Source organism: Mesoplodon densirostris, chromosome 20 (assembly GCF_025265405.1).
Source record: "Mesoplodon densirostris isolate mMesDen1 chromosome 20, mMesDen1 primary haplotype, whole genome shotgun sequence".
NCBI classification, from domain to species: Eukaryota; Metazoa; Chordata; class Mammalia; order Artiodactyla; family Ziphiidae; genus Mesoplodon; species Mesoplodon densirostris.
The window spans coordinates 5,308,185-5,327,266 of NC_082680.1; the positions used below are offsets into that span (position 1 = coordinate 5,308,185).

The 19,082-nt window shown below is 39.1% G+C and overlaps 1 long non-coding RNA gene across 1 annotated transcript; it reads right to left on the reverse strand.

Moving 5' to 3' along the window:
• Positions 1–3,211: 3,211 nt before the first annotated feature.
• LOC132481275 (uncharacterized) lies at positions 3,212–15,056 on the reverse strand. The gene is made up of 3 exons (XR_009530799.1): positions 14,972–15,056; positions 3,782–3,909; positions 3,212–3,468 (listed from the first exon to the last, which is right to left on the reverse strand). It is a non-coding gene; the product is annotated as an uncharacterized LOC132481275 (long non-coding RNA).
• Between the last annotated feature and the right edge of the window lie 4,026 nt (positions 15,057–19,082).

Below are 19,082 nucleotides of genomic sequence, written 5' to 3' on the forward strand. Positions count from 1 at the left end.
TCTTATCTTCTGCAAGGTATCATTGGCCAAGATTTTTAACTTAAATGTACAAGTTCAAGTTCACACCAGACTTTACTTCTTAAAAGTATGACTTACTGAGGTATGGGAAATGCAGATAGCTTATAGAAATAAAATTGCTTTTTTTTTTGGCTCTCTCCTGGGTCTTGTAGTTAGATATATCATGTTTCCAAATTCCCCCATCACGTGTGTTATTAAACTATGCCCACAGCCTTCTCCAGGTCATTAAAAGAAGTATATTATAGAAATAAAAGTCAACTCCCTCATTACATGATAAAGGCATCTTTTCAATATTTTCTCAATTTAATTCTGTAGGCAGGAGTTGTATTTATAAGAAAACGCTTATCTCAAATGACTGATGAAAGAGGTGCTTCCCACTGCATGGAAGAGTTCATGATAGTTCCCTGTCCTTGGAGAGCCACTTAGGGGTTTATTCATTGTGAACAGCAATCCGAGCTGTGTATATACCAAGAGCCAACACGCTGTAACTGACAGGACCTCAGCTAAGAGCATTCCGGAGCTAAGACACAGCAAACTGAAAAGCAGCAAAGTGAAATTCTATTAACACTTGGTAGGTCAGAAAATATTATAATATAACAGTCAGAATGTAGGATTAAAGTAGATAGTTTGGGGAATTTCTGGAAGAAGCTTAGCTCTGAATTAAAATCAAGGAGTATCGTCAAGGACTAGGTTTAGAACATCAGGATAACCCCATGAAAAATATTTCAAATCTAAGTGTCACTTTACATTCAAATTTATTTTAACCCTTGGATTTTTCAGAGAGCAAATAAATTATCTGCATGCTTTGCAGCAAATTGAACTTTGATACTAATTAGAGCTACAGTTGGGTGGTTTTCAATCGCAATCTGTTCCTTTTTCCTGAAATAGCTTTGGATTCCACACAGCACTAACATTTGAGGTTTGTTCTTTTGTCAAGTAATGTATGGACTTTCTGGACATTCTACAGCATGCCTGAACTTTATAATTTGGCCATAAAATATGTAGGTGAGTATAGGTATACACACATTTTTCTATTAAAATAGATACTTAAAAATTCAAGCTTTTATGTTATCTTAAAGTATTGAGGTCTCATGAAACTACTGTGCTCCTTTAAAAAGCATCACTCACATTTTATACCATTTTTGCTCCCAAGTTTCTAGCCCTGGACCTTAGCTTGGAAAAAAGTCTGCCATCACTGTTTTGGATAAAGAGTTGCTCAGAAGCAGCTTTTCCATCATGTTCCTTCACATCTCACAGAAAACTAAGAACAGCGGAAGGCACTGGGCTGCTAGTCTCATCTTCAAAACAGCCACACCATGGCCACACACAGTGGCCAGACAGACGAAGGTAGCCCTTGGCTGATGGGCACTGGCTTCCTCAAGCTTCATGGCCACTCAGAGCTCAGCAGAGTCTGGATGATGCTTTTTCTGAGTCCTCATTCTGAGCACCCTCACAAACAAAGGCTGCAGGAGAGGGTAAAGGATTGGGTGCTGCCCTGGTGGGGAGGAGCTTGAGGCTGCCATGAGGACAATGGATGTGACAAGTCATCAAACTCCAACCTCACAAAGATGACAGGGAATAAGGCAACAGTTGAGGAATTTGGGATCAGTGAGGCCAACAGGGAATGGGAAAACATCTTTGAATTTAGGTAGATTTGACTTTTAATTCATAAATCGGTACTGCACCATCCCCATCTTTTCATATTCTCATATCATATTTCTTTCTATCCCTTTCTTCCTCTCCACATGAAATTTCTGTAGGTACCAAATTGCCTGAGTTGCCAAAATGAGATCTGATCACTCTGAATAAACTGGTCATCACTGGAGCCTACTGAATAATTGAAATGTGTATTGAGCTGATGCTTGTTTAGCATATTATGAGCCACATACTGTGGCTACTCAGTCCTCATTACAACTGAGTGAGACATGTCCCATGACCCTATTTTCACAATAACAAAATAAAGGATAAGAAAGATTAAGCAACTGGCCCAAAGACACACAACCATTAATTCCCAAAAGAGTGTGGCTCCAAGTCTCATTCTTTCTTCTCCTCTTTCCATTGTGGAACATTCAAGAAGGAATTTCTTTTTGTCTATAGTGGTGTCAAACTAGTCAGACCTCGAATCAACTGAGATCGCAGAATGACTGTGTATATATTATGTCGTATCTCCAAATATGGGAAGTAGTTACAAATACCTAAAACTTGGGAAATACTACATCAATATATCCATTTTTGGCTTCTCTTGAAAAACTCCTATACCCACTCACAGACTGTAAGTTAAGCCCCCAGTGGAAGTCCACTTAGCTGAGGATAAACTCCATCTAATACTAGGTTGTGAATATAGAATCAAAATATTTAGAAACATGTAGCTGCGCGGAAGGAGAAATTATGCTAACTCAACAGATGCTCACAATTTGCCTTGCCCAGTGTCACATTTACCACCATTCCTGGGAGAAAGTGTTCGCTATAAACAGAGGGAGAGCAGATGTGATCATTCCTTCAATGTGAGTCGAACTCAAGTGGCTTAGGATCTACTTCATCTTCACTTGACAGACACAAGCTGAAGCGTTAGGTCCTGCTAAGCGGATGCTCTTTAGAGGCTCTGTGTAATAGCTTTCATTCCTTCTTCTGCCCTGGCAAGAAAATCCACCTGAGTCTCAAAGGTCTTTTCTATCCAAGATCTATGAGCCCAGATCTCTGCTTCTTACTGAGACAAAATGCCCCACTGAGCACTCCTGTACTCGGCAGAAGCTTTGAAACGTAATTCCCTCGTTCCCCAAACGTCCAAATGCTAGAGTTATCTGATGATTAAGAAGCTTGTCTCTGTGTCAAAGGAAGGTTCATTTCCCATAAGTAAACTCTTGGTGGGCAGCAGGGTATCATTTATAATCCTATATTTAAACACACAAAATTGAATAGATGCCATGGGAGTTTCTGTTTAACTAAAAATAAAGATGTTTCCTTTAATCTGATAAGTGTTAGGAGTTTTCTATAAACCCTACCTCTGGTCCCACCCTCCATCCCTTTTCCCTTGTTTATTTCTGTCTTATATTTTTCACATCCTGAACCTCTGTCTTTCCTCAAGAACCCTTCCCATTACATTTCACAAAGTTCATGCTTCCTCCAATAAGACGTTATCCTCTGGGGTCCATGCATCCTTTTCTGTTTTTTTATTCTGAAAAAGACACTTGAATTGGCTTTTAGTTGGGGGCATGAGCATGAGGGGGAACCCCAGGCAGTTGATTTCCCCCCAGGGGTGGCCATGCATCTTGACTTCTCCTCTTCCATTTGGTCATCAGAAGCAGCGTGATGTTTTTTGTAAGAGCACTGGGTCTGACACAGCAGAGCTGGGATTATTTACTCTTAGTTGGACGAATGTGGATCTATTGCTTCAATATACCCGAGATTCCTGAATCTGTAAAATGGGAACAGCACTTTCCGCAGATGTTCCTTGTGAAAATCAAATGAGATAACACATAAAACCCACTTACCACGGTGCCTAGTAACTGGCACTCAGTACATTTTCTTTGTATAACCATCAAGGAGATGTTGACTTTGATTTGAGTTGATAAGGAAAAGAATACAAATTGTGTTTGTTACTTGCCTTACACCAAAATGGTTCTTATCTCCCACCTGTATACAATAATGCTAAAAATACACCTCAAGAAAAAGTACACATTTTGGAACATGATATTTAGCCTTGTGTAAAATGTTTCTGCCTTTTTTCCCCAACCCATAAAGTAAGATTAAAATTGAGGCTTACCTTGAAGACTCCTTAAGAATCCAAGTTAAATAAAATATTCTGTGAATTAACATATTTAACTCAATGGGATTTTTTTCCCAACATCACAACAAAGCCTTTGGTCAAAGAGTCTATATTTGAGAAAATATCTGAAAAAGAAAACAGAAGTTAACATTACATGCTCTGATTGCATAATCAAACCCAATGAGAAGGAAATGACTTGCAAACAACCCTTTGAGGATCATAATTTCCAGAAGCAGAAAGTAAGGGTGAAGGGGTTAGTGATTTGCCTGAGGCCATGAAATCAGCAGTCTCTCAGAGCAAGTAGTTGAGGCAGATTTAGAATCCAATTCTGTCTGGCCTGTATGTAAGTTAATATTCTTTCTACTATGTCACGTTGTTCAGTAATTTCCCCATCAGATTTTCAAGGCCCTCTTCTTCAACATCACAGAACTGAAATTTGAAGCCAATGTACAAAGTACAATTATTCTTAATTCCCAATACACTGAAAGTATTTTCAGAAATCTTTATTTTATAATATCAATACTCTAGTGGTTCCAAACTAAAGACCATTTTGCTCCCTAGGGGCTATTTGGCAATCTCTAGAGGCACTTCACTTGTCATGACTAAGGGGAGTGGGGACGTCACTACTGGCATCTGGTTGGTAGAAATTAATGACATTGCCAAGCAATTTACAAAACACAGGACAGTGCCCTCCAGAAAAGAATCATCCACCATATAATGTCAGTAGAGCTAAGATTGAAAAGCCTTGATTGGGGCTTTTGCTTCATAGCAAGTGAAACAGTTAGAGTCACCTTCCAACTAAGGACAAACTTAACGAATCAATGAAGTGTAAGTTAATATTTTTTAAAACACTGAAAAGAAAGTGAATAATTATTGGAACAAAATCTGAACAAACGCCACATTCCAGAGAGGTAAGCTTAGCGCACAAAACTGGTTTTGCCCTGAGGGCATTCACTCATTGGAAGAAATGGTTACCAAGCCAAGCTCCAGTTTGGGTGACTTTTCAGGAAGAGGAGAGCAAATCCCAGGGGCCACTCACCCTGGGAGAATCAGTTTGCATCTTCTTCCAGTTGAATCTGGGAGCCAAGGGTTATACACACCCAGGGTTGCTCTGAACTAGAAATGAGTCAGCCTCTGTGCAGACTTGCAGCTCACATTTGTATCTTCCTAGGCTTTAATTTTTATTTACTACCAGACTGGGAGGGCCCAGAGGCGCACCAGGACCTGCCTCTGCCCTGCTTCCAGCCCATGAGAGGATTCACACTTCCTCACCTTTGGAAATTAGGAATGGCCACGCGACCGTTCTGTCAAATTGTTGTATCCAAAAATTACAGGCTTAATTCCACTTCATTCCAAAGACTACTGTGGCTGCCTGAAATAATTCCGCTTTTGCACTAATGTGCAAGACACGGTCACCAGGTCACAAGGCAGAGTGATTCTACACTCTCATTCTCAAATTGCCACGATGTTTAATCCCCGGAAGTCATTCTCAGCCTCAAACAAGTCTGTCTTCACGCACGCAGATTGTCTTCCTCACTGGCTCTCCAAACAAGCCTGCTGCGTCTGAATCATCAGTGAGTGTGGAGTCCAGATACCAAGTAAATGTGCCACTTAGATATTTATGTTTGTTTTTTATCTTCCTGAACAGCCTATAACTCCATGATGGAGGAATGTACTGCTGGTGCAGGCTATTTGCCTTATAATTCTTGGCCTGGCATACAGCACATAGTAGGCGATAGACATTAGGGGTGGGGACTGGGGATGAGTGAACAAACTCCAAAAGAAGTCGCCACATTATGTTCCCAATATCGATAGTGATTTGTCCTTTGGATATTTATAAGGTGCTCCCTTACAACTGAAAACAAAAATACAATTTTAGGACCTCAAATATGCACATCTGCAGAGATTAAGGAAAGCATACTTGTTACATAACCTCAGGAAATTATGGTCCTCTGTTATTCAGTAGAAGGTCTTTGCCACTAAGGACATCATTTAAATGGTAACGTTTTCTAAGAAGTAGCTTTAACCCAGGCCTGGCTTAGATCTCTATGGAAAAGAGAATTCCAAAAACAGAGCTGCAAACGGTGTCCGCTTTGTGTGACCAGGTTAGTCCAGGGACACAGTTGCTCTGTGTAGTGGGAAGAAACTACAGCACCATTTAGGGCGAGACAACAAATGTTGTCTCTGGAAATCTTGTATTTGTGATTGTCCATGTCAGAAACGTTAGCTTGTTGGTGAATCTTTCCTTCTGAATATAAATTATTTATTCAGAGACTTGTGCATCTGATCTCTTTAATGAGAACTTCCTCTTTCCTATTTAATGGTGATTTATTACACAACTGAATGCAGTAAATGTATTAATTTATGAGGTTTAATTCATCTTGAATCATAGAAGGCCACCATGCTTGAGTAATCAATGTTTCACAGCAAATACTATAGATTTACCTTGCAGTGTATATAATTAATGCCTAGAAACACAGATATTGCTAAGTATACAAAATGTTTGACCCCCTTATTTCTTTTTTTTTTTTTTGATGATCACAGGTATTTTTACTCTGTTTTTTAATTTGTTTATTTTTAATTATTTTATTTTTATTGGAGTATAATTGCTTTACAATGGTGTGTTTGTTTCTGCTTTATAACAAAGTGAATCAGCTATACGTATACATATATCCCCATATCTCTTCCTTCTTCCCTTTTTCCTTTAACAGACAGGAAAATGCCTCACCGTTTGTAGGAAGGAGATCTCTCCTTCAGGGCATATGTGGGAATGAGGGCGGATACACGTCTAGCTTCAGGGAAGGAGAGCTCCCTGCTGGGAGCAGCCTCAAGGGCTACCTGCTTCCAAGCCTGCCAATGTAGGCAGCAGCAGGGTAATGAGGTATATGGTCATTTTACCTGCTCTCTTATTCCCTCTTTTCCAAAAGGAATATGTATCTGAAACAATGTAAAAATCCAAGCCTCACTTGGATTCCTAGGTTCCTTGAACAATGGAGGTTCGGAAAAGGTCATTAGTGTCTACTTTTTACTTGAATTCATCTAAAACATCCTTGTATTCACTTCCTCTGACCACTGTAACATAGGACCACCAACTGGATGGCTTAAAACAATACAAAATGATTTTCCCACTGTTCTGGAGACTCAAAGCCCAAACTCAAGGTGCCAGCCACACTTTTTCGGATGCCTCCAGGGGAGGGTCATCCTTTGTCTCCTCCTAGCATATGGTGGCCCCAGGTGCTCCCGGGTTTGTGGCAGCATTATTCCAGTCTGCACCCTGTCTTCATGTGGAATTCTCTCTTTGTCCTGGTCCAAATTTCATTCTTCATATAAGATCACCAATCAGATAGGATCAAGGACCTACACGACTCCAGTCTATCCTCAACCTAACGGAACTAATTACATCTGCAAAGACTCATTCTCAAATAAATTCACGGGCTGGGACTTCAGCATATCTTTTGAAGAGGCACAACGTAACCCTAACAACTCCCAGCTAGTCACAGGGCAGACTCAGGCTGAACCACCTGGGTTCTTGCTTTTGTTCTTTGACTTAGCTGAACATCAAGGAGTCTCTCTTGGGTGTCTTCATGGCACCGGCTCATGCCCAGCTGCAACCAGAGAAGGATGTACAGCTCAGCAGGGGCACCGATGCAAACAGGAGAGCACTTACGTCGTCTCTCAACTTGAGTAGGAAATTTTTCTGCAGATAACAGTTGCCCAAAACAAAAACAGGAGAGAAACCCCACAGAGGATGGTGGCTCTAGTTTTGAGAGATCACACACAGACGGAGCCCTACCATGCAAGCAAAACCAGTTTCATCCAAGCCCCAGCCATTCCCAAGTGCAAAGTCACACCTCCGTACTCTTCACGTTGCCCCACGTTGTACAGTTCTACATCATCTAGTGTTTCTTCTGGGATTGCACGACTAGAAGCTGCCCAAAGGCTCAGCAGTAATAGGGCTGCCTACACATAACAAGGAGGGAGAGATGAGGTGCGGTGATGGTGGAAGTAGTGGGGATAATCTTCCAAAGCCAAGCAACTGGCAAAGAGGTTAAAAGGCAAATGCTTTCACCAAGGCTCAGTGCATAGGTGACATTCCGTCATTGAGTCCTCACATTAAGGATGTTTGCTTTAGAGTTATACAGTTTTGAGTCATGTAATGGCCTTGGTACACATTGCAACATCAAGAATTATTACCCAGCTATTTGTGGTCAGCCCTTTCTCCACAGAAGCAAAGTGGAGGGTGGGTGGAATGGAAGGCATACTGCACTCAATAAATCCGCTTGATTAAAGAGGACAAAGGAAACTGGTTTCAGAGACTTCCCGAAGCTGATATAAAAATCCTTTACTACTTGGGCCAGTCACTATGCAAGACGTGTGACTGCTTTCTATTAGTGTCCACACCAGTAATTTGCATCCTTTTATGGCTCTTTTTTCAAATGCTCCTTCTGTAGTTCTTTTAAACTTCATTTGCATATCTGTCTCTCTCTCTTTATTTTGAAAATGTTATTGCTTTTTCTATACTGGAGAATCATTTCAAATCCACCTCTCCTCTATCTATGGTTGGGACAATTTACGTGGAATTTTCCTCCTTGGAGCCATGTACAAAGTACGTTTGTGCTATTCAAGGTCTGAAGAGAAAGTATCTACTGTCTTTTTCTAGAACAAAAAAGCATAGGAAAAAATGAGCAAGTGTGGTACAGTGTATTTTAACTTATCATGACTGAGAAATGTTGCAGATACCTTTAAGTTAAAGAGCACGGAATGGATATGTTATTTGCCAGGTCACATTTAAACAGTTAGTTCATACCTGGGGGATTATCCAAGTTCTCCCTGACCTTGGCAATGAAACAAGAGCAACATTTTTTAAAGGATAAAAATGTTCTCGAAAAACATCCCAGAGGAATCTGATGTGGCCTCATTTTGCTTTCATCACCATCCATGTTTCTTTGCCTATTTCTCTTCCTCAGCCAAGAAATAGGGAGTCTTTTAAAATAAAGGTAGGAAAAATGTCATCTCTAACTCTAATTCCACGTCTTGGATTACTGTTGGTACTTAATAGAGTCATCATGGAAAGAATCTTCTGAGACTGTGTACCGATTTTACTTCTCTTGAAGTGAATGACAGCGAAAGACCATAAATTGAGAACAGAGCAAGCCACAAATTTCTGCACTGAATCCACTGGGAGAAATTTGTCTTGCTTATTTGTGTTTGTATATTTTAATGCCAGTGATCCCACTGGCCAGTTCTTCTGGCTCACAAGAAGAGATTTCATGGAATGAAATGAAAGAATGAAGGGTTGACTCAATTAATCAATGAATGAATAAGTAAATTAGAATATATAAAAAGCAAGAATGTTTGTAATGCTATAATTTTTCCCTTCTTTGTAGATTATGTCTAAATTTTAGGGGCTCAAATGTAATATTTTAAATGAATTCATGGCAATATTGGATTGTAGTAGCATTGTACAATATCATTTGCTAGAAAAGGATCGAATTTCAGATAAAGTAGGAATCAACTCAAAATGAAATTTAGAAAATCACACGACTCTCACCCATGAGTTGATTTCTCTGGATCCTTGCAAGTAGCCACTTTGATTTTAAAAACATTTTTTTAACATTTTACTCATGCTTGAGCAGGAGCTTTCATGCTAATAACAAAGATTGGTGACCACCAAATTGGTAGTTACAGTAAGACCCATTCAGTTATTCAAAATGCATAATTTCAAAAAGGTGCTTACTTGATGAAATGAAACCAGTGGACTGAAAGGAAAAGACAAAAATAATGAGGTGGGGTTATCCGGATTGTTGAGATACCCATAGGATCACAATAAAATGAGAGAATTTACCTCATTATTGCCATCTAGGAAGGGTGAATGGAAATTAGACAGTTTATGAAAGTGAATTTTGAGATTTTTTTCAGTAAAGGACAAATTTGTTAGATTAAATGTGTCTTCCAAGTGTCTCACACTATAAATTTGTTCCAAAAACGTATTGAGTTCCTATTATGTGTCAGGCATAGTGATACAAGGAAGCAAGAATCAGGAGTGAACAGAGAGTGATTTTATGGGGCTTACATTCTAGGGAGCAAAAAAAGCCTAGCGTCTCTCTGTGAAATATGAGCATGCCAAGGATAAAGCCAAGATCCCAGAAGATTCCAAAGAGGAAATAATTTTTACAAAAGAGCAATACTATCACTGGCTTCCAAACTCTTATCAACAACCCAGAGTACTTGAAGATATTGAAGAACTGCTTCAACATGCTGAAGGAAAAATAGCTGGAACCGAGAATTCTGTGCCTCACTAAAAGAGCGACCCAACAATGATTAAGCTTTGCATTCGGGACTGCAGGGGACAAAACGTTCATTCTTCCTTCCGTCTGCCTTTCCCATTCAGCCTGAAGGCTTTCCTGTGCTTGTCCCTACAAAAGATCTGAAAGAGATGCCTTAGCGATTTCCTTTCACATAGTAAAGAACAGCCTCCTTTTTAGGTATTAAAATTTTCTCACAGTCTTGTGTCAAATCTAGAAACTTCTCTCTCCCCCATCCTCCTCCCCCCAGGTCCCCCTGCTGACAACACACACACATACAGTTCAAGTCTGACTCAGTGCGGGGTTGGGAACCAGTTGGAGAACAATGTCCCTTTTTTCCTGTCTCTTCATTCCTCCTCCTGCCCCAAACTCTTCTGCTCTTTCTGAAAACTCTGAATTGGGCAAAAGCAGCTTAAAGTGGGGTGACAGTGCCTGGTAACAACAGAGGCTGCTGCCTGAATCCCCATAGATTGTCTCTCTCTTCATGTTAATCAAGGTAACCACATTCATATGTGCTGTTATGAAGAGAACCAGAAGATTAATTTTGTTGGGTGAACTTAACTCATTTACCCCCAAAACACAGCTGAACACCCCCACATTCTGGTGTAGGGCTTTGCAGTTTAAAAGGGCCGTCACGTTCCAGCTCTCATTGGAGCCTTACATCCCTGTGAATATTCCTATATTACAAAAGCGACACCTGAGTTTCCAGCTGGCTCTGTGACCAGCCCAAGGCCATAGGCAGATAGTAGACCAGAAATTTAGCCCTGCATTTTTGGACTGCAAATTCTTCTATTTCACAAACTCCTTTGTCTTTTCATCTCAGAGTCTCAGTATCAGATCAGTCTTTTCCTTCACTCTAGTTTATTAGTGAATCTCTAAATGGGTTTACCAGTTACATTCAAATCCAAGAGAAGAGAAAACATCAATCACTGCTCTCTTCTTTCTTTCCTGGTTTGAAGAAAGGCCTGAAAACTCCTTACAGATGCACTGGAACATGGCGTGTTCATCTAAGTACAAGATCTGCTTTTCGTGGCATGTACAACAATCCCCAGAATGTAATAGGTCTTTCGCCCAAATGCTAGCTGAAAGGAACTACATGTCTTCGCTTTCTTATTCAGTGTATGTTGGGATAATAATGTTTATTATGTGCACAGAGCAGAGGGTTCTTTATGTGAGGGACTCAATCTTCACAGCAACCCTATGAGGTACTATTATCACTCTCATCTTACAGATACAGGAATGGAGGCACAGAGAACTGTGATCTTCCCCAGGCCACGCAGTTAGTATATGACAAAGCCAGGGCCTAGCTTGACCGCAGTCGGCCTGGTCCCAGAGTCTGCGGTCCACTCCACTGAGTCACTGCTCAGCTCATGCCTTGCTAAGACTATGTCTATATACTAAATTAGACACTCCTATCTCACTAGTTCATCAGGCTTGCTGATGGATAATTAATGGACCTTGTGAAACCACCCAATGAAGTGGGTCTTTTGAATTTCCTTAGATCTCCAGCCTCCTCACATCACTGCCACATCTTCCTGTGTGGAACGAATGCCAGAAATGCACTGAAACAGTCTATGAGTCAAAAAGAACTGAGACATTATTCAGCCCAACATCATTCCACTATAGGAATCTTTATTACAGCTTTCCTATAACATCTGACAGTGGCTGTAGGGCTCTGGAAGCAAGAGAACCCTCACAGGAGAGGGAGACCACACCATGGCTAGGCTATGCTAATTACTCAAAAAGTGTCCATATAATGAGTTGCAATTTTCTTCCCTGTAACTTCTACTTATCTTCCTAGTTCTAGTCTCTGAAAAGACAAAAAGAAATGTAATCTTTTTTTCAACATAACAATTCTGGAAATGGAAGCCTAGGGTGGCCTGACTTTCAAACCTGGTCAATTTCCTTTTAATTTCCCCCGTGATCCACAGGCACAAGGAGGAATAAAAGATGGAAGAAGATGAAATAAAAGATAAGAGATATGAAAGACAGAAGTACAAGTTCTAGCACACTTCTCAAATAGTCCAAGAAATATAGACAAAAACGTAAATAGAAATAAAAAATACTTGAAGACGACATGATCACTCATTTCTCACAATGAAAGAAAAGATGCAGGACCTCAGAATGGAATGGCTCATTGAACGTTGAAACAAGAGCAAACCCGGTGACATTTTGGAAAGTTTTTGTGTTTTGATCAAACTTTGACATCAGTCTTCTCAGCTGCACGAGAGGAGGCAATAAAGCAATCTTTTCAAAGTGATGAAAAAATAATAATTTTGAACATGGAATTTTAGATACAGCAAAAAGTGGTATTTCAATGTAAAGATGATCAAAAATATTTTCAGGCATGAATGACTACAAAATTTCAGAAAAACTGACTTTAAGATGAGACTTCAATGACAGTACACCAACAATGAGAGGTAGGCTTCTGGAAAGGAGCAACAAGGTATAAAGAAGTAGGTGAGTAAAGAAGTAAAATGTATTGTCTTCTGTGTAACAATAAAACCTGATCTACATAGCAAATCCATGAAAAGCTGGAACTAAAATGGGACAAGGTGATGGAGAGAACAGATTAAGAGGAAAGCACACTGAATTACTCACTTTGCGTGGAGAGAAGACACAGGTATCGCGAGCCCTAAAATACATACAAGGATAAATCTTTGTAAGAGTAACCACTGGAAGAATAAAGATAGAAATCATAACTTTCAAAGCAACAACAACAAGAACAAATTTGATCTAGATAAGAGAAGGTAGGGAAGGAGGGGGAAAATCATGATTAATAGAAAACACAAAAAACAAAATGGCAAAACAAAGTCTGAATAAAATGATAGTTGTGAGAGACGTATAAAATTATTGATCAAAAGACAAAACTCTCAGCTTGAATTTTTTTAACTACTTTTGAGCCATCTGTGGCTTTTAAAAGACATACTTAAAATGAAAGTATACATAAAGTAAAAAAATAAAGGGGTGAAAAACATATGCCAGGTGAATTCAAACAATGCCACTTAAAAAAGGTAGATAGGAATTTTAATACTAAATACAGACAAATTAAAACATATGAAAAGAATTAAAGAGGAGAATTAAATGCTGGTGAAAAAGAACTAAAGAACTATACACCAAGCAGATGCAGCTAAGATAAGTACATATATATATGTCAGTTTTTTTGGTTTTTTTTTTTTTTTTTTTTTTTTTTTGCGTTACACGGGCTTCTCACTGCTGCGGCCTCTCCCGTTGAGGAGCACAGGCTCCGGACGCGCAGGCCCAGCAGCCATGGCTCACGGGCCCAGCCACTCCGCGGCACGCGGGATCCTCCCGGACTGGGGCACGAACCCACGTCCCCTGCATCGGCAGGCGGACTCCCAACCACTGCGCCACCAGGGAAGCCCTATATGTCAGTTTTAAATCAAATTATGTAAAGAAGTAATGACAAAACTTCAAGAAGAGTAAGTGAAAATTGAAATCAGAGATTTTTAAATATTCTTGCAAAACCTATAAATTAAAATACTAAAATGGGCAAAGCTATGAAATATCTGAATAACACAATAAATAAGCTTAAGCTAATATTCCTATACACAGCTTTATATTTCAGAAGGGTACGATATACATTCTTTGGAGGTATAAAAAACAAATTTTTGCTAGGTCACAAAGGAAGCCTCTAAAAATTCCAAAGGATCGACATCGTATAACCTATGATGCTAAGCACAATGCTACAAAATTAGAAATCAATAACAAAAGGATCGCTAGAATAGTCCCATGTGTTTGCAAGTAAAATGCAGACTAGTAAATTACCCTTGATTAAAAAGGTGCTTGCAATGTAAATTTTAAGAAACACAAATTTGAATGACAATGACACCACCACATATTTAAATTAATTTTAAAAAACTAAAGAAACACAAGGGAAATTTAAAGCTTTAAACACGTGTGTATATCTGTGTATGTATTCATGTATCAGAAAGAAAAATATATTGAAAACAAATGAGCTAAGGTTCAACTCAAAAAGACTCTAAGCACAGAATAAACAAAAAGAAAAAAGGAAACAATAAAGAGAAAGACAGAAAGCAATGAAATTAAATAAGAAAAATTATAAAACTGAATCTTGGTTTTCTGAAAAAAGCATAAATAGACTAAAACCAAATAAGACAGATTAAGAAGTAACTGCAAAATTTTAAAAATATGTAGAATAAAAACAAGGATATAACTAGAGACAAAACAACTATTAAACTAATACTATGCACAATTATACTCCAATAAGTAGAATATATAAGATAAATTTTTAGTACAGTTGACAAAATGAATTGGCAAAACTAGCTAATAAAAAAACAGAAAATTTTGGTAGACAATAACTTTTACAGAATCAAAAATGGTAATTAATACTTCCTTTAAAACAGTCACAAAGGCAGATGACTTAAAATATATCTTCTAACAAACTTCAAAGAAACAAACATTCCTTATTTTAAACAACTTTTTTTTCTCCAGAAAAAAAAAAAAATTAAAGTTAGAAAACCTGTAAAGTACTTATTTATTTGTCTTTTAATTCAATACCTGGTAAGACTAGTACAAAATAAGAAATTACATGCCTCCAAATTAAAATGTTATTATTTTATATGATTAAAAGTCATATATTATTTAACATTATATGAATCTCTTAATTAAAAAACTAAATTAATTCAACTATGTATTAGAAATATAACCCATCATGATCAAGTAGGATTTATTTTAGAGTTACAAAATGATTCAATATAAGAAAATAAATCATCATAGGTCTTAAAGAAAAATCATTGATCATTTCAATACATGCAGAAAATGCCTTTGAAGTAAAATCTTTTGTAAAGCTAGAAAAAACAAGCATGTCTTTACACAGACTATGTAATAAAACACTCACCACCATTATACTCAGTGACAAACATGAGATATATTCCTTTTTAGTTCTGGGCCAGAGTAACTGGCCTAGAATGCTTTGATCCATAGTCAGATGCATTATTCATTGCACCACTGTCCTCTCAAGAGAAACATGCCCAATAGCGAGTATATAAAATATAAAATGTGCCTAGGGAGCAAATCTATTACGAGCAGAGTACTGGAAATTCTGGCTAATGTAATAAGACAAGAGAAAGAAGAAGCATGTGTATTAACAAAAAGAAAATAACAGTCATTATCTGTTAAGTAATCTTTCTGTGAGAATGAGCAGAGAAGCTATAGAACTGATGAGTGTTTAGAAATTTGAAAAACACATGATCAAAATAGAATTCCCTCCTTCTGAGTCTCTTGATTATTCCTCCTTTCCTCCCAGATTTGGTAATGTTGGAGTGTGTCCAGAATTAGTTCTTGTTTCTTTCTTCTTTAAACATTCTGGAAATCTCATATAGCCTCTTGGTTCAAGATACTATCTTTATGTTGATGGTTTCCAAATTGAATCTCCATCCCCATACTTATCTCCCAAAGAGCAGATTTGTATTTCTAACTACCAACTCTACATTTCCACTTGATGTTTGGGAGTTATCCCAAACTCAGGATGTCCAAAACTTAACTCTGAGATTTCTGCCCTAAACCTGCTGTGCAAGCAACTTTCCCCATCTTGGTTAACGGTGATCGCGTCTTCGAAGTTGCTCAGGTAAAAATCTTTGGAACTCTCATTGTCTCCTTTTCCTCTCACACTCCATATCCAATCCGTCTATATAACCTATTATCTCATCTTTCAAGGTCTCTTTAAAATATATTCAGAATCTGATCACTTTGAGCCACCTCCACTGCTCTGGCTCTGACCCAGGTAACATCACATGTCCCTGGAATTAATGACATAGCCTCCAAACAGGTTTTCCTTTTATCCCTTCACAGTGCCTTCTTCTCCTTGCAGCAGTGATCACTTATCCTTACAAACTAACTCCCCCTTTACCAGCATGGTTCCCAAGGACTTGATGAAGGGAAAATCCATGCCCTCTTAAAGGGACACATTTCAAGATCACATTTCAAGATTCACATCACACAAGAACACATTTCAAGGTTGTTCATACATAATAAACTCACTTTAACATTCATATAACCCAAAGTTTAGAAAAGCGTTTAGAAATTTGTTTAGAGTCCCAAAATATTAGGACTCTTTCCTTACACTGACTAGGTAACTCCGGTATCTCTACTTTATTTATAGTGGGCTGACATTGAATTGAGACTTCCATCAGCCAGCTGAGTAAACAATTGGAAAGAGATCCAGCTGCCCAGCACACAGAATCCAGAATCTCCAATGACTTCACCCATATTAATAAATTTCCTGATTCTCCTTCCTTGGATAAATATCCTACGAATCCATAACCACATAAAGGCTCCAGATTTTTGTTGATATAAATGAACAAAGTCCTGCAATTATTATTTTCGTACAGCTTAACTTCCTAGGGTGTGTTGAGATCTGGCTTCAGTCGTAAGTCTGGAAACAATGAAGGCCTTGTAGAGGTGGGGCACATGAGGAGAACTGGCTTGATATCACAAGGTAATTGAAAAGGGTATGATGTCTGCAGGAGAGGGAGGGAATAGACTCATCAAAAGAGAAATAAGAGGTCCTCCAGGTGACAATGGAAATTCAGGTGGGATTGAGGGGTTGGGATGCTCTGATTACTCCAAATTTTACCTTAAGTCCCAAAACAGGTTCCTACTGTTTCCCCCCAAAATGCCCTGGCATTCACTGTAAGAGATCTGGCATGGCTGTGAGTCCAACTGACACTGTAATTTGATGACCAGCAAGATCAAAATGTGCATTGTTATTTGGAATTTTATCAGCCTTTCAGTAGCATTTGTAAGGAAATTTATTAGCTTGGTCTTAGACACTCCCTGGGGATTGATCTGCTTCTTGAGTTGAGAATTTGGGGATTTGAGCTGTCTACTCTTGCTCTTTGATCTGGCCTGTGCTATCGGAAGCAGTTACTCTACCTCAAGTGCTGAAATGCTTTATGCCTTTCATATTCTTCTATGATGGTACCAGTAGCTTCCTTGGAACACTTACTTGAAACAAGCACCTCACTCCGGGTGATAATGTAATTGGTGGTTTTATCTCAGCATGCCATGTGCTGCAACATTCCCTTCCGTGACTAACAACAAGATTTTTGTGGTCCTTCAGCCTCAACTGAGCTCCTCCATCTCCCCCAAAACACCTTATCCCCCCACCTCCTCCACTCTTCCTCTGTGGGATGTTGTCTTTAGCCCCGCTTCTGGTGCTAGTTTATATATTAGGCAGAGTTCTTGTTACCAGCAAGAGAAAATGAATCTGGCTCATTTACGTGAAGTATTCATTACTGGTGTCATATCAGATACCTGTGGAAACTGAAACATCAACCTTAGAAAATTGACATGAACTAAGGAAGGACTCAAAGCCAAGATCACACCACATGAACAGTTTGGTGAGAATGGTAATCTTGGGCACGAGACGGAATATCTCTCGATTTGCTCTTATTGTTCATTTAATGTCATTGTTCCCTTGTTTTGGTCACCAATAAAGAAGGGAAACGTTGCTCTCTCTGCTCAGTTTCTGAAGAGTATTGATGGACCCTGCTTCCAGCATGATTCATACAATCCTCCAAATACATACTGGGGGAGTGAATGCCAGTTATGACACCATGAGGTGGTCATTCAGTACTTTACTGTGCCCATGTGTCTCTGGAATAAAACTTATTCACAGGTAAGTACTCGCGGTTTATCTACCTCCCCTTTGAGACATTCTTGCTTTTACCTCCTAGTTTCCTGGAGATTTGCTGTGATTGGCTAACAGCTGAAGCAGAGAATTGAAAGAAGCCAAGAGAGTAAATTGGTTTATTAAAGATTTAAAGAACTGATAAGGGACAGGGAGAGAGGAAGAAGCGAGGAGAGTCAGAACGGGCTGCTGACATTGTTTTCTTTGGAAAGAGACAGAGAGACAGAGAAAGAGTTTGGATAATTGGATATTGGATATTGTGGGAAAGAAAAAGAGGGACACAGAGTTACCATAACAAGAAAACTTTTGATGAAAGGAATCTTAGGTTGTTTAGGATGTAATTCTTCCTGTTCAATAGACTGAGTAAAGGCAAAGTTATTTTTTCTGTTTTCTGTTTTTCTATTTTTAGAGTTGTAGCTATGTACCTTTTTGATGAGATACCAATAGGCACAGTTTTATTAAGATAAATATTTAAATAATCCTCTTTGTCCTATTTTATGCATTTTGAGCTGATTCCTACTTGATCTGAAATTCGGTTCTTTTTATAGAAGGCATGTGCTCTTTTTTTTTTTTTTTTTTTTTTTTTTTTTGCGGTACGCGGGCCTCTCACTGTTGTGGCCTCTCCCGTTGCGGAGCACAGGCGCCGGACGCGCAGGCTTAGCGGCCATGGCTCACGGGCCCAGCCGCTGCACAGCATGTGGGATCTTCCCAGACCGGGGCACGAACCCGTGTCCCCTGCATCAGCAGGGGGACTCCCAACCACTGTGCCACCAGGGAAGCCCAAGGCATGTGTTCTTGTAGTCAGTTGACAGCTCCGTGTACTTTTCTCATGGATGTCTCTTTTTCAGAGGGCTGCCATTACTCTGGACTTTCAGGGCACTGTTCAATTTCTATTGCAATATAATACTTCTTAATGCCGTGCTGTTTTGTTTCACTTTGCTCAATCTCAAATGGACAGAAGTCTGTCCACACTCTAGACAAAGACAACTGCTGTCTGATTTGATGACATTATAAACTATGAGAGGTCTTGAAATATTACAATCTTGCTCTGCAGTGTTTCCACCAACCCCACCCAGAGAGTGTTCCTTACATGGACTATAGCCCTTGCATGCAGTAAACTACAATCAATTACTATTTTATTCCGCTGTGTTTTGACCACTGTTTTTGCCAAATGTTTCTGGGAAGGGAAGCATGGAGGCAGGAGAGGTATCGTCTGAATAATGGAAAGTATTTGACGTTTTTTAGTTGGTATAGACCTCAGTGTGCAGGCAGTGGTAGATCCGTGAACGGTCTTTCTACGTTTTTTTTTCCCAGTCCA